We start from the raw sequence: 16,585 nt of genomic DNA on the forward strand, positions 1-16,585 counted from the left end.
GAAAATCCTTGAATAAAACGTCGATAATAGTTAGCAAACCCTAAAAAGCGTTGAATAGCTCTGAGTGTCGTTAGCAGGGGCCAATGTAAAACTGCATTTACTTTCTCCGGATCCATCTCTAGGCCTACTCCAGACATAATATATCCTAGGAAAGGAATCTGGGATAATTCAAAGGAACATTTCTCCAGCTTACAAAATAGTAAATTTTCCCGGAGTCTAGAAAGAACCTCTGCCACGTGTTGTCGATGAGACGAAAGATTTTGAGAAAATATCAATATGTCGTCTAGATAGACAACGACACAAACATATAACAAGTCCCGGAAAATCTCATTCACAAATCCCTGGAAGACAGCTGGGGCATTACACAACCCAAATGGCATGGCAAGGTATTCATAGTGTCCATCCCTGGTGTTAAAAGCTGTCTTCCATTCATCTCCAGCCTTGATCCGAATTAAATTGTAAGCACCATGAAGGTCCAGCTTGGTGAATACCTGAGCTCCCTTGATGCGGTCAAAAAGATCAGTAATTAGTGGAAAAGGGTAACGATTTTTGATGGTTATGGCGTTAAGACCTCGATAATCTATACAAGGTCTTAATGAACCGTCTTTCTTCTTAACGAAAAAGAAACCCGCTCCAGCGTGGGAAATGGACGGCCGAATAAACCCACGATGGAGATTTTCCTTGATATAGTCAGACATTGCCTGGGTCTCTGGTAACGAGAGAGGGTATACACGACCCCTTGGAGGATTCTTGCCAGGTTGTAAATCTATTGGACAATCCCAAGACCGATGAGGCGGAAGGCGTTCTGACTGGGCTTTATCAAATACATCAGCAAAGGAAACATACTGTGGTGGAAGACCAGGCAAACAAGATGCTATAGAGGATTTATTTATTTTCACGAGAAGAGCTTGAGTCAGACATCTATGATGACAAGCCGGACCCCAGGATACAACTTGCATAACATTCCAATCAATTTGTGGAGAATGTAGTTGAAGCCATGGAAGACCAAGTACGAAAGGACTAGTGGTAACAGGAAGGACCAATAAAGAAGTTTGCTCTTGGTGTAAGGCCCCGATTTGAAGGGTTAAAGGAATGGTACGTTGAGTAATAGTTCCATTAGTAATTCGTGAGCCATCAATGGCTGTGACGGCAATAGCTGTTTTTAAAGGAATCACTGGTAGGGACCACTGACACACTAAGGAACTTGAGATAAAACTTCCAGCTGCTCCAGAGTCCAGAAGTGCTTGAGATGTAAAAGACTTAGTGGAAGTTGAAACAGTAACAGCAAACGAACAAGTTTTAGAATCCATATGACATGGAGAGGATTCCAGGGATCCCAACCTTACCTCTCCAGAACAGGTTAGGGCCTTGCGTTTCCAGACTTTTTAGGGCATGAGTTCAGCATATGATTAGGATCAGCACAATAAATACAAAGTTTATTCTTTAACCGTTGTTCCCTCTCCTCTGGAGTCAATCTAGAACATCCCACCTCCATGGGTTCTATAGGTGGTGAGGGATGACGAAATCGGGATGCCAAGCGGACAGGTATTTTAGACGAAGATTCCCTTTCAGAGTTTCTTTCTCAGTATCTCATGTCCACTCGTTTGCACAAAGATATCAAAGCATCCAAGGAAGAAGGTAACTCTTGTGAGGCCAATACGTCTTTAATTTTATCAGCAAGACCCTGCCAGAAGGCAGCTATCAACGCCTCATTGTTCCATTGGAGTTCAGAGGCAAGTGTGTGAAATTGCATTACATACTGTGCTACTGAACGGGATCCTTGGCATAATTGAAGGATGCTAGAGGCAGCAGAAATAACACGACCAGGTTCATCAAAAATTCTTCGGAAAGTTGAAATAAACATGGCACTATCTTCCAACAGAGGGGAGGCCCATGCCAGAGCCTGTCCAGAAAACAAGGAAATTATATAGGCCACTTTAGAGCGATGAGTAGGGAAATTTTGAGGTTGGAGTTCAAAATGAATGGAGCAGTGATTGAGAAAGCCCCTACAAGCTTTAGGGTCTCCATCAAATTTTGAAGGAGTAGGCAGGTGTAGAGCAGAAGCAGTAGACACCAGAGATGGCACTGGGAGAGAAGAAGACACCGGAGGATTTACAGCAGAAGATACATTCTGCACAGGGTCTCCCCGAGAGACTAGGGACTGAAAACATTGAAGTAATTGTTGCTGGCGAACATCTTGTTGTTCTACCCGAGTAACCAGGTACTGCAGCAACTCCTTAGCTCAGTGGTTCCCAAACTTTTGCAGTTCGCGGCACCCTTAGAGTCTCCAAATTTTTTCAAGGCACCCCTCCAAAATAATTATTGAGCAGTCCTGTTTTAGAAGTAGTTGGGTCAAAAAAATGTAATAAGTATTTAGGTCAGGACAATATTTATACTTATTTAGTTGTATGCAAAAATGCCCCCTCTGCATCCAGAAACTCTGCCCCCTCTGCATCCAGACACACTGCCCTCTCTCACACTGCCCCCTCTGCCACGCTGTGCCCCCTCCTCTGCTCTCTGTCACGCTGTCCCCCCTCCTCTGCCCTCTCTCACGATGTCCCCCCTCCACTGCACTGTCACGCTGTCCCCTCCTCTGCCCTCTGTCATGCTGTCCCCCCCCTCTGCCTTCTGTCACGCTGTCGCCCTCCTCTGCCCCTCTCACGCTGTGTTCCCCTCCACTGCCCCTCTCACGCTGTGTCCCCCTCCACTGCCCCTCTCACGCTGTCCTCCTCCTCTGCCCCTTTCACGCTGTCCTCCTCCTCTTCTGCCCCTGTCACGCTGTGTCCCCCTCCACTGCCCCTCTCACGATGTCCCCCTCCACTGCCCCTCTCACGCTGTGTCCCCCTCCACTGCCCCTCTCACGCTGTGTCCCCCTCCACTGCCCCTCTCACGCTGTGTCCCCCTCCACTGCCCCTTTCACGCTGTCCTCCTCCTCTGCCCCTGTCACGTTGTGTCCCTCTCCACTGCCCCTGTCACGTTGTGTCCCCCTCCACTGCCCCTCTCACGCTGTGTCCCCCTCCACTGCCCCTCTCACGATGTTCCCCCTCCACTGCCCCTCTCACGCTGTGTCCCCCTCCACTGTCCCTCTCACGCTGTGTCCCCCTCCACTGCCCCTCTCACGATGTCCCCCCTCCACTGCCCCTCTCACGATGTCCCCCCTCCACTGCCCCTCTCACGATGTCCCCCTCCTCTGCCCCGCTGTCACCCTCCTCTGCCCCTCTGTCTGCCTCTCTGTCACACTTCTCTGCCCCGCTGTCTGCCTGTCACACTCCTCTGCCCCTCTGCCACACTTTTCTGCCCCTCTGTCTGCCCCTCTGTCACACTTCTCTGCCCCTCTGTATGCTTCTCTGTCACACTTCTCTGCCCCGCTGTCTGCCCCTCTGTCACACTCCTCTGCCCCACTGTCTGCCCCGCTGTCTGCCCCACTGTCACACTTCTCTGCCCGGCTGTCTGCCCCGCTGTCTGCCCCTCTGTCATTCTCCTCTGTCCCTCTGTCTGCCCCGCTGTCACACTTCTCTGCCCCGCTGTCTGCCCCGCTGTCACACTTCTCTGCCCCGCTGTCTGCCCCGCTGTGCCCTTCTGTTTGCCCCGCTGTGCCCTTCTGTCTGCCCGCTGTCTGCCCCGCTGTCACCCTCCTCTGACCCTCTGTCACACTCCTCTGCCCCTCTGTCTTCCCCGCTGTCACACTTCTCTGCCCCGCTGTTTGCCCCGCTGTCACACTTCTCTGCCCCGCTGTCACACTCCCTCTCACTCCTCTGCCGCGAGCCAGCCATAGGAAAAAACAAAGAGCACATAAACATACCAATCCGCGCGGCGCCGGGACCCAGCAGACTCCTCTCTCCCGCAGCTGTCACTGAAAATCGACGTCAGTGACAGCTGCGGGAGAGAGGAGTCTGCTGGGTTCCGGTGCCGCGCGGATTGGTAAGTTTATGTGCTCTTTGTTTTTTCCTATGGCTGTCTCGCGGCACCCCAGTGACAGCGCCGCGGCACCCCTGGGAACCGCCGCCTTAGCTGTTGGTTCCGAACCTGGGTTTGTCATGGCCTGTTCTTACTGTCACGGGCACTAGGAGTTTTACCCAGAATTCACCAGGTGTAGCTTTACTCACCAGAGGCGCGGAGTCTAACACAGTGGCCGGTCTTCTCCAGGAACTCCCGCAAGGAAGTATGGTTTTAGCGGCTGCCACTGTAAAGGTCGCGGCCCTCTGGGGAGTGTGGTGAATATACGGAACTATACAAACTGGATGGAAGAAGGAATGTCAATGATATATATGCATAGTCTCTGAGCAGTGGAAACAATGGTAGCACGGCAGAGAGATGAGTAGTGATAAAAGGAGAATAGAGTTCCAAAGTGCTTAGCATGCAGGTAGCATACAGCAGGCAAATACTTGACAACTGGAGAAAGTCTATGCAAACAGTCAATCAACAATGTAATAGGAGAGTCAGCGACTCGCAGCTATACTCCCGAGAAACCATAGACTTTAGTCCCAAAAATAGGTAACATGCAAAGTAGTAGAGTAAGCTGCTCCTGACAGGTATTACCGCTGGCATGAAGTAAAGACTTGTCCAGAGATAGGTAGAGTACAAGGTAGCCTGAAGCGGTCTGCGGCTGGCAGGTATTACCACTGATGTGGAGAGAAGACTTGTGCAGGTAAGATACAATGTAGCAAGGAGCGGTCTGCGGTTGGCAGGTATTACCACTGATGTGGAGAGAAGACTTGTCCAGGTGCAGGTACGATACAATGTAGCATGGAGCGGTCTGCGGCTGACAGGTATTACCACTGATGTGGAGAGAAGACTTGTCCAGGTGCAGATAAGATACAATGTAGCATGGAACGGTCTGCGGCTGGCAGGTATTACCACTGATGTGGAGAGAAGACTTGTCCAGGTGCAGATACGATACAAGGTAGCATGGAGCGGTCTGCGGCTGGCAGGTACTACCACTGATGTGGAGAGAAGAACATGTCCAGGTGCAGGTAGCGTCCACAGCAAACAGATAGCACAAGCAGGAACAGGAAACTCCTCGGTGTCTCAATGGAATGAGGACCAAGAACAGGCAAATGTAATAGGGCAACAGGTGCCTTAAATAGTGAGAGGCGATTAATTATCCAATGAGACTAGGAACAAGGTTTTAACCGTCCGTGGGTCTTGCACATGCGCAATCCTTTGGTCAAGATGGCGGATGCCGGCAAAAGAGAGAGAGACCCATGTCTAAAACTAGAGGCACTCATAGTCCGGTGAGTGACAGGGACAATGCGCAACACGGGTGGCCATGATCTCACTAAAGACCCTTGACACCGTGGACAAATCAAAAGGAAGAGCACAGAACTGAAAATGTAAAGTCACCACTGTAAACCTGAGTAGGGGCTGATGGCCCTCCTATATGGGAGTCTGGATGTAGGCATCCCAAATATCGATGGAGGTCAGGAACTCTCGTGGCTACAACCAGTTGATCATCAACCAGAGTGATTCCATGCAGAATTTGTCAACTCGAAGTTGTAGGTTGAGAGCCTTGAGATTGTGGAGAGGAAGGAATGAGTTGTCTGGCTTGGGGACCAGAAAGAGGGTGGAGTAGAATGCCTGACCCTTCTGCCCCTCTAGAACTCTGCAGGCGTCAACTGCAGAAAGAAGTAAAGTGACACAATGAAGCATCTCTTGCCATCTTACCTGATTGCAAGTCGTGGCAAAGACCTGACCCAAGGGATCAATTATGTAACTCTTGTCATAATCCCCAAGATCCATCGATTCTGGAAGGTCCCTGAACAACCGCAGGCATCCCCTATCCCCCGCACCAACAAAGTTATCCACACTGTTTCCTCCACCTGGGGTGGACATTGCCGTTTACAGCAAAAGTGATTATCAATATAATAATACTCAATTAAAAAAAGCAGGAAAGGGCCTGCCACACAACAAGGTGTTAGAAAGAAAAAAAATGTATAAAAGATACTGAATTTGTTCACAGGTATCAGTCATAAGCGGTCTCGGCCAATATTGGATATATACATGTCAAAGTGTTCTCTTAAGTTTGCAATAACCCCTGTGTACAAACGTTTTACATCTATATTCAACAAATATGCTTGTGAAATAAATATATTCAATATAAATACAATTGTATAAAACAGGTAATGGTACTTAGCCCTCCTGGACATCTACTAGTACACTGTACAATCTAAGAGGAGCCTGTCACCAGTGATGAGCAGTGTGCATTCTCCAGTAATCTTCACAGGATGTTAACTGCAAGTTTTCTGTATAGTTCCCGCTCTGGAACTGTACCTAAATACTAAAATAAGCAGGGGAGACAGTAGTTATTGGTGAACTCCATATCCTCCTCTGAAAATGTTTGCTGTTTGCTCTGGCTTCTATGCGTTAAGCCCGCAAACACAGTGTAGTGACACCCAATTGGCGATTATCCTCTTGTTTGGCTGGGTAATTCTGGAACCAAGTCCCCCCTTGCCTCAGCAAGTCAGCAGGGACTTAGTATGCTCCTTTTGGTGATTTTTCTGAATACTCTGGAAGCCATGGCGGCCAAATTGGAGCACCATGAACTGATAGTTCTCCAGGTTGCAACCCATTTATAACTGACCAAAGAGACTCCATCCGAAATCTGTCCACCTTTATGTACAGATTTAGAGTCTTTAGGATCAAAATGAGTCAGAAGGAGCCATCCGGTTTAGGAACCAAGAACAGGTTGGAGTAGAACTCCTGGTGTGTCTGGCTTACAGGGACTGAACAGATGACCCCCGCCAAAAGAAAGGAATCGATGCAGTATAGTATTGTCTGTCTTTTTTGGTCGAGGGGCAAGGATGTCGTGAAAACTACAAGGGGCCCGACTGGAGAGGTCTATAATATATCCCTTGAACCAGGGATCCAGAGAGGACTCTATCCACTGTTCTGTGAACAGCCACAAATATCCCCCCTTTCCCCACCCCTGCACAGGAGGATGTGAGTCAATCTCAGGCTGCCATTTTTTCCGGGAGCTTGGTGGGACGCATGTGGGGAAAAAGACCTTCCTCTCAGGGAATGTCCTATGGATCCAAAAGGTCTGCATCTGCTCGCCTGACCTCTGACGGAGGAGCCCCTCCAAAAGGGCAGGAGAAAAGAGCTGAATGTTGGTACCCGAGGTTTAGGCACATTGCAGGAATGTACTTTTACCAACCATAGCCTGAAAAATTATATTATCTAATTCTGGGTCAAAAGGTACAGAATAAGGAGGAGCCTCCAGGGGATCTTTTAGATTAAGTATCGGCTTCCCAGGACTTAAGCCAAAGAGTGTTTCTAGCTGCCACCGCAGAAGTAGACGCCGAAGATGACCTTGAGCTGCCTTCTGAGCAGCCTCATACAGGAAACCTAAAGCTTTTTTTTAGGTGCACAGCAAGGGGAAGAAGGTCTGAGTCCTGTAACTCTGTTGCCAATTTGTCAGCCCAGGATTCCATGGCCCTGATATCCACGCTGATGACAGCAAGGGTCTAAAGGATGCTCCGGCCAACTAGTAGATGGATTTTAAGAATCCTTCCACTTTGCGGTCCGTACCATCCTGAAGGGTGGCTATTCCCACTACTGGAAGTACTGGTGCCACCGGTGTATCCACTCTTTTTGTATTTGTTCCCACCGGGCGAGGTCTTCTGGCTGCAGTGGGTACAGGGTGATGAATCTCCATGTTACCACTACCTTGTGGTCAGGTTGTGTCCAGGCAATCTCCTTCAACTTCGGTGAAGGGGGGAAAAAATAGGATTTTTTTTTATACTCACGATAAATCCTTTTCTCTGATTCCATCTGGGGGACAATGGTACCATGTGGTTGTAGGTGGGGAGCATGGGTGTTGGCACTTAACTAGTTAACTTGTTAATCTAAACATGCTGACAGACCCCTCCCTTCTGCAACCCTTCTGTAGATCCTCAGTGTAATTCTAAAGCCCCAAGGAAGGGGAGAAAAACAACCAGAGACCAAACAGCAAAAGGGAGGGAACGCAGTGTCCCTCAGATGGAATCAGAGAAAAGGATTTAATACAAGTATAAAAAAAATCCTATTTTCTCTTTCAACCTATCTGGGGGACACTGCTACCATGGGGACTTATTTAAGCAGCCCCCTAAAGGGTAGGACCGCTCCGACTGGCCGGCCCAAAAAACACTATGGCGAAAGCTGGCGTCTGAAGACCCAAAAACATTGATCTGGTAGAATTTGGTAAATGTGTGCACCGAGGACCAGGTAGCCGCCCGGCATAGCTGTTCTGCCGAGACTCCATCCTGCATGGCACAAGAAGCTCCCACTGACTGGGTGGAATGGGCGACAACGCAAATGGGCAGTGCAGATGCCGGTTTGCACTGATGTAAGCATACTTAATTGTTGAAATAAGCCATTTAGTAATTCTCTGCTTGGAAGCAGGCCAACCCCGTTTATGGGGATCATACAATACAAAAAGAGAGTCTGAACGCCTAATCCGTGTAAGTCTAATGAACATAAATGCGTGATGCTCTGGAACTACAGTTTCTTGCTTTAAGTGAAACCCCAATACTACTTTAGGATGAAAGGTCGGAACGGTGCAGCCGATGGCCCTATCGCCATGGAAAATAAGGTATGGTTCTCTACATGTAAGAGCCCAAGCTCCGACACTCTGCAAACCGAAGCAATTGCTAACGGAAAAACCACCTTCCACGTCAAAGTTATCATCAGTAGACTGTAAAGGTTCAAACGGTGGATTCTTAAGCATGGTAAGCACCAAATATAGATCCCATGGAGCAGTAGGCGACACATAGGGGGGCTGAATGTGCAACACCCCCTGCAAGAAGGTCCTTATGTCTGGCATCTTCGCCAACCGGAGCCTCATTTTAAGTCCATGTGGGAGTAAAGCCAGAAGACAGGGAAGGATAAATGTTGCAGTGTGCCTAACCCTATTCTCACACCACTTAATGTAGGTACGCCAAACCTGTGGTAAATTCAAGCAGAAACAGGTTTTCTATCCCGCAAAAGAGTGTTCACCACCCTGGAAGAGAACCCTTTTGACCGCCAGAAGCTGGCTTCAACAGCCATGTCGCTAAAGCCATCCAAGGCAAGTCCTGATGTCAAAAGGGGCCTTAAAGGAGGAGCGGTGGATGAAATCCCTGGTCAACTGCCATGGATAGAATGTCTACGTACCAGGCGCAGCCAATCGTTCGCCACCAGTATCGCAGGCAGCCCTCCCTGCTTGATCCTTTGGAGAACACATGGAAGAACTGGGATGGGGGGGAAATGGGTAACTCAACCTGAATCCCAGCGCGTTGTCATGACATCAACATCCACCGCCAGGGGATTCCTGGCCCTTGAGCAGAACCTGGGAACCTGGCGTTGAGGCACAACTGTCATGATATCTAGACCTGGAAGACCCCACCTGCAAACTAGCATCTGGAAGACTTCCAGATGGAGTGACCTGGCATTACAGCGTGGCAAATTAGATGGCTTGCCTCCCAGTTTAGCACACCTGGGATAAATACTGCTGAAAGCAAGGGAACAAATAGTTTCACCCATTCCAGGATCTGAGTTGCCACCTGCATTGCCTTGGCACTCTTTGCCCCCCCTGCTTGTTGAGATATGCCACTTCTGATTGAAGATGGACTGGGAAGCCCTGAAGAAAAGCGTGAGAACCCATCATCATGGCCTTCAGTTCCAGGATGTTTGTTGGAAGGGAAGCCTCCCTTTCTGTACACGGGCCCTGCAGACGAAGATGAAGGGCCACTGCCCCCCAGCCCTGAAGGCTGGCGTGTGTTGTGACAATGATCCTGGACAGTGGCGCAGGATTGGCCTACGACCAAGTGATCCTGAACTATCCATCACTGGAGCTTCCTGAGATAGACTAAAAGGTTAGGAGTCCAATCTGAGGTGAGACCCGTATGGAATAGTTTCGAAAGGGGAGACCATCTTCCCTAGGAGCTTCATGCAGAGGAGCATGGAGGGACTGCAGCCTGCCAGGACCAGGGCTGTCATGTTCCATATGGATCGAGCTTTGGAAGGAAAATTTCTTGTTCTCTGGTGTCCATGATGAGACCCAAGAATGTCATCCTCTGGCAAGGGATTAACTTGGACTTGTTTAGATTTAGGATCCAGCCGTGGGACTCCAACACCCTGATGGAGAGGTCCAGATACTGATGTAACAGTTGTTCACATGCGGCTTTGATAAGAAGGTCCTTCAGGTAAGGCGCTATTTTGACCCCCCCTGGAACAAAGACGCTGACGAAAGACCAAATGGGAGCACCCTAAATTGATAGTGGGAATTTCCCACTGTGAAGCGGAGTAGAGTCTCTCCCACATTGGGATGTGCAAGTAGACATCCCGAATATCTATGGACGTCAAGAATTCTTCCTGTTCCAGTCCATTTATCACTGACCGAAAAGATTCCATGTGAAATCTGTCTACCTGTAGGTGTAATTTTAGGGACTTTTAGATTTAGAATAGGGTGGAAGGAACCATTTGGTTTTGTGACTAAGAACAGGTGCGAGTAAAATTCCTGGTGTCTCTGGACTTCCGGAACTAGAGAGATGACCCCTGCGGAAAGAAGCGAAGCAATGCAGTGTTACATAGCTTGTCTTCTTGTGGGTTTGAACGCTAAGGAGGTGGGAACGAACAGACGAGGGGCTTGACCCGACAGATCGTTCATGTAGCCCCTTGTCATTATCCCATCGATCTGGAGATGATGCAATCCACTGCTCCCTGAATAGCCGCAGGCGCCCCTCCCCCCCCCCCCCCCCCACTCCTGCGGCCGCGAGGAGAGGTGGATGTGAGTCAGGCTGACTATTTTTCCTGCAGCTTGGGAGGGGCACGTCTATGTCTAAGAGGTCCAAGGTCCGTCTAACTACCAGGACCAGATCTTCAATGCTCTGATTTCTGAAATTCATCAAGATCCATGACTAGTGGGGAGTCTGTTTTGTAAGGGAGTTCCCTATAATCTTCAGATAATATCTCTGAATCGGAGACCGAAAGACGAGGATGACCTGCCCTTTGCCTTTTTTTGGTCTCGGAGAATCCAAAAATCTGTTCAGTCTATGTCCCTAACCAAGGATGTGGACCATGCAGGTTCACCTACAGGGGCCCCTTGGAGAGCAAGAGAAGATAAAGGGCCAGCTGGTCCTAAATCTGCATTGTCACTGACTGGTTGTGGAAGTACCGCTGTAAGGGATGCCCCCCTACTGAGGTAGGAGAACCAGCAGACATCACCGGAATCTCTGCCTGACGGCCGAGTAGCTGCACCGGAGTGCCCACCGACTGTGTCAGCGATTATTGCCCACACTGGTTCTTCCGCTAACAGCGGAGTATTACCCTGGCTCTATGCAGCCTGGGGCCCTACCTTGCAGTCTACGCAGAGCGCACCTGGGTCCTGCTGTACACTTGCCAATTTTACCTTGCATTTGGAGCAAGTAAAGTATTTTGTTTTTAGGTGTTTTTCCTTTGTCAGACATTTTGAGAGGAAGGGCAATTACAGAATAGAATAATACAGAGACAGAGCAATTATACAACACAAGAAAAGTCTGTACAAGAAACTATCTAATCTCTATCAGTCAAAAGATGCATCTTTACTATATGTAGTTTGATATATGTATCATGCCCCAGCAGGAATATGTGATGCAGCGACTCCCTTGTATATGCTGCTCACAACTGTAACAACACAATATACCTATGCTGTATGACAGAATGTATATTTGTAAAGAATATATATATGTATATTCCATAGACAAAAAAACCTTACGGTTTAAAATGTCCGATTAAGGTTCCTTACACACCATCTAAAATGTAAGAAAACTATTGAAATTCTGCTACTCAAACTCCAAAGAGCAATGAAATTACGACGATTAAGGCAGAAGCTTTAATGGACGTGTTCTTTGTGCAATACAGACATGGTATGTCATCACATCCTGTGGCTAGCTGCAGATTCAGCACTATCATGGAGTGAGATTGCTGTTACTCGCACAATGGTGGAACTGCTAAATTACAGATTTGAACATACTGAAAAAAATATTTAAAAGGATACAAACAACATTACCAAGGGAAATCTTGAAAAGCTGAGATTAGGCAACAGGCATTGGTTATGGACAACACTGATTCTTTCCATGGCAATAAACCAAGTTAGAATATCTCCATGGCAAAGATACTGTATGTACATAAGCTCAAGCAGAAGGCCATTCATTATGTACTCTGGGGTAATTCTAATAGTCACTATGGCTGAATCCAGGAGAGCACCAGTCAGTATGTACATAAGCTCAAGCAGAAGGCCATTCATTATGTACTCTGGGGTAATTATAATATTCACTATGGCTGAATCCAGGAGAGCACCTGGATTCCAGGCAGATTGTGCAATAATCAGGATATGAGGTACCTGTCAGCCTCCATCTCTCTGGATGAGCCAGGGACAGCAGCCTCTTCATGTTCTGGGAGGCCAGCCTCGGCTTACTGCCACTGGTCACCTTTCCTGGGTCCAGGGTATTCCCTGCCGTGTCCCCAGTCGTGCTTCTGTAACACCTGTAGCTGGCAGCAGCAAGAGATGGGCACTGCAAGGGGGCAGCCAAGGTGTTCAGTCTGTAGGCTCCAGCGGACCCATGGTGTGCAGCTGGCCTTATGGTGATCTCTGTTAGGCAGGAATGTCCTGTAAGAGCAGCTCACAGACACACAGTGTACACAGGCTTCCTGTAGAGCAGCCATAATCTGCCCTGCTGGCTCCAAGCATGTGTGGGAGGCAGGAGCTCAGTACAGGTGGCGGATCTAAAAAACGACTGTACCCGGGGGATTTAGGGGGGGGATTTAGGCCCCGCCCCTTTTTAACAGTTTAGGCTGCCGACGGCTGCACAGTATGTGCAGGTCCATCCAGCCGTGACAGGCAGGGACAGTGTGCTGCCCGGCTGCTCTGAGCAGCCCCCCCCTGGATCCGCCACTGGCTCAGCATAACTGCTGCAGACCAGAGAGACACCGTGACCTATAACTCGGTATCTCAGGTCAGCAGTACACCACTGTGCAGGTCAATACTAGGGCCACCAACAGAGGCTGATGTGAGGCTCCTGCCACTCAGGGTCTCAAGCAGTGTCTGTGCAGAGGTATCTCCTGTGTGTGGGACTGTAATAAGGCTGCACTCCTCCACTCTGGGTCGCTCATAATGTCTGTTACAGTGTCTCAGGTCTGTCAGGTTTTCTCCCCAAGTTCCCTGCATTGCAGCTGCCACTACTTCTCCTAACTTCCAGCCTGTATTACAGGAACATTGCACAAGCCCCTTCCTCCAGACGGGGCAGCATTAAGCTCTTTCTCCCCAGCAAAGGGCTCTATGTAACATGCTTTTTTTATTTTATTTTAACAAACCATCAGATTGTTTAGTCACACCTTTTCTCTCCAGCCGTCTTAAGGTAACCACCTTCTGAGAGCGTTTCCGCACAAATCATCATTTAGGTTTGTTTACTCTTTTTTGATGTGCTCTATTTGTTATTTTATATTTATTTTTTAAAATATCTTTTGATAAGAACAGTTTTGTTTCTTTTCATTTTTGACCAAACACGGTAAACACACAAATGACAAGACAGTAAAAAACATACAGTACAAAAAACTTCCTACTTTCCACCTTAAACTTTAACCATGTTTCCATTTTTTTGTTTTCCAAATGACTTCCGAATCCTCAGCCTCATTTCCCTTCCTATCAAAAATATAATAGGAAAATTATTTATATTTATATATATAAATATATATATTTATATATATTTATTTATTGTTTTCCTAACACCATTCGCACACAGTCATCTGCACTCAAATCATCATTTTTAAACACACATAAGTTCATTGCATCCCACAATACTTCCATGATACATGCCATCATTAACTACAGAAATCTCTTCAAAACTTTTCCACATGCTCCCATTCCAAACATTGCAACTTTCCATGTCTTGACTACTATACCAGTTAATTATTTCACCAAACCACCCAGACCCTTCCAGACCTTCCGCCCAAAACTACAATTCCACATCAGGTGCAAGACTGTTTCTCTTCCTCCCCACCTTTCTCTCGGGCATACACCCTGTCTTACTAGGTCTCTCTTCTTTTGTACGTCATATACTGGTAATATGCCATGCATAACCATCCACACAATATCTGTCTGCCTATTAGTTGTACCACTCATACTAATTTTCTTCCACATGTCAGTCGCTTCATTTGTTCTCAGATACTCTCAAGGGATAATTAACCTGAAACAAAGTTTCATAGGAAGTTGTGAGGAAGATACCCAAGTATCAAAATGCACGAAAATCAAAGTTAAGTTTCAATAGTTTCTTCGTGTGAGGTGGAAGCTATAGAGCGAGCGTCTCCGATTTGGTTATTTACTTTATATCCGGAGAGAGAACCATAATTCTGCAACTCCACAAACAGATTAGGAAGGGAGGTTAGAGGTGAGTATAGAGAGAGGAAGACATTATCCGTGAACAGAGAAATCTTATATTGTCTACCATTAACATGGATTCCCTTCACTGCTGGGTTCAGTCAAATCCGAGCAGCAGGTGGTTCAATACATAGCACATAAATGAAAGGGGAAAGAGGACAAACCTGTCTCGTCCCATTATTAATGCCAAACATGGATGAACTCAAGCCATTTGTCGAGACCGAAGAGGACGGGTTATGGTATAGAGCTTGAATACCTTGACGAAAATTACCAAAGAATCCAAAGGTTTTAAGGGTTTGAAAGATAAATTCCCAAGCGAGCCTATCGAAGGCTTTCTCTGCGTCTAGTGCTAAAATTACCTATGGAAGTTTGGATTGATTTATATAGGAAATCAAGTCTATAGCCTTCCTGGTATTATCCAGGGCTTGCCTGTTAGGAACAAACCCAACTTAATCTGAGTCTATAAGTTGTGACAGATGGTTGTTCAACCTGTTTGCCAGGATCTTAGCAAATAGCTTGATGTCCGTGTTTAGCAAAGAGATCAGCCGATTATTGGTGCAAATTGTGAGATCTTTGTTTGGCTTGGATATAACTATAATAGTGGAGCATGTGGTATCTTTGTGAAACTTCCTACCTTGGAGGACCGAGTTAAAAGTAGAAAGTAGATTCGGGGTCAGAATGTGTGCAAAAGTTTTATAGTAGAAGGTAAATCCTTCAGGACCAGGAGCCTTAGATACTTTTTGGGACTTAAGGGCTACTTTAATCTCATCCCGTGATATCCTCATTCAATTTGGAAGCTAAGGTCCTGTCTAGTTTGGGTAGTTTACAAGACTTTAAAAATTGCTGAATGGTTGGTGAGGAGAGTGAAGGTGGTCCATCGATATTTAGATTGTATACGGGTTTGTAAAATCTGTGAAGAGTCTTTGATTACTGTTGGGTCGTAATTAAGTGTACACATATTGCCATAATGGCCTGTGCTGCTGGTTTGACTTTCAGATTGTTTGCTGACATAGTATGTGACTTGTTGCTTCTCTCACAGAATTTTTGATTAAGCCAGCAAAGGGCCCGTTCAGTCTTTTCCGCCAGAAGTGATTGAATTTCACTTCTAACAGAAAGAATTTGTTTGTAGACTGGTTTTGTTTATGGATATGTTCGAGGTGCTGCAATTGAGCAGGAAGAGAATTTAATTTCATAGTTTGTTGCTTTCTGCCAAAGGATGCATATTTAAATTTGGCCCCTCTAATGACTAATTTGTGTTCTTCCCAAACGGTGGAGAGAGGAGTCAGATTAAGGTCAAAATATTCTTGAAGGTGAGAGCCCATCTGCTCTTTAAACTGGGGAAGTTTAAGCAAGGATTTGTTTAATCTCCAAAACGAACTGCCTTTAGAATTATTCAGAAGATCAAACAAAGCTGTGACCACCGAGTGATTCGACCAAGGTTTGGGGAGTATATCAGTGCGAGTGAGGAGTTGAATAACTTTACTACAGACCATCATCATGTCAATTCTGGAGTAGGATTTATGCGGATGTAAGTAGAAAATATAATCATGAGATGAGGGATTGAGGGCCCTCCAGACCAGCACCTGCCATATATTTGATTAACGTTTTTGTGTGAGTAGTAGGTGGGGAGATATGACACATACCGGACCTGTCCATTTCCTCTGACAAAATTTTGTTAAAGACCCCACCAATCAGTAGAATGCCCCTGTGTATTTTATTTAGTTCTAGAAAAAAATGTTTAAAAAAGCTAGACTGCCCTGAATTGGGAGCAAATTCACCATAGTAAGTTTGGTGACCTACCTGACCCACCAGTATAATGAAGCGGCCCTTCGATCTACCTGACCCACCAGTATAATGAAGCGGCCCTTCGATCTAGATTAAAAGCGGTAAGCTGAAAAGGTATGGAATTCCTGATCATGAGGGCTACTCCACACATCTTGGTTGGCAGAGAAGCATATTCCACGGTGGGGAATCTACGAGAGGACAAGGAGGGGTGGTCGCCGTTTAAAATGCGTTTCCTGTAAAAATACAAAATCTGCTTTCAAGTTCTTTACAGTTCTGTGTAGAAGTGACCTCTTTTGGGGGGTGTTAAGCCGTTTAACATTGATGGATACAAAAGTGAGATACATGGCCCCCTGTGGAAAAACTATGAGTGAAAGAAGGGAGCGGGGGGGGGAAACAAGTAAGGTTTGAGTATCAGGGAAAGAAGGGGGA

This window comes from Mixophyes fleayi, chromosome 1 (genome assembly GCF_038048845.1).
Source record: "Mixophyes fleayi isolate aMixFle1 chromosome 1, aMixFle1.hap1, whole genome shotgun sequence".
NCBI lineage: Eukaryota > Metazoa > Chordata > Amphibia > Anura > Limnodynastidae > Mixophyes > Mixophyes fleayi.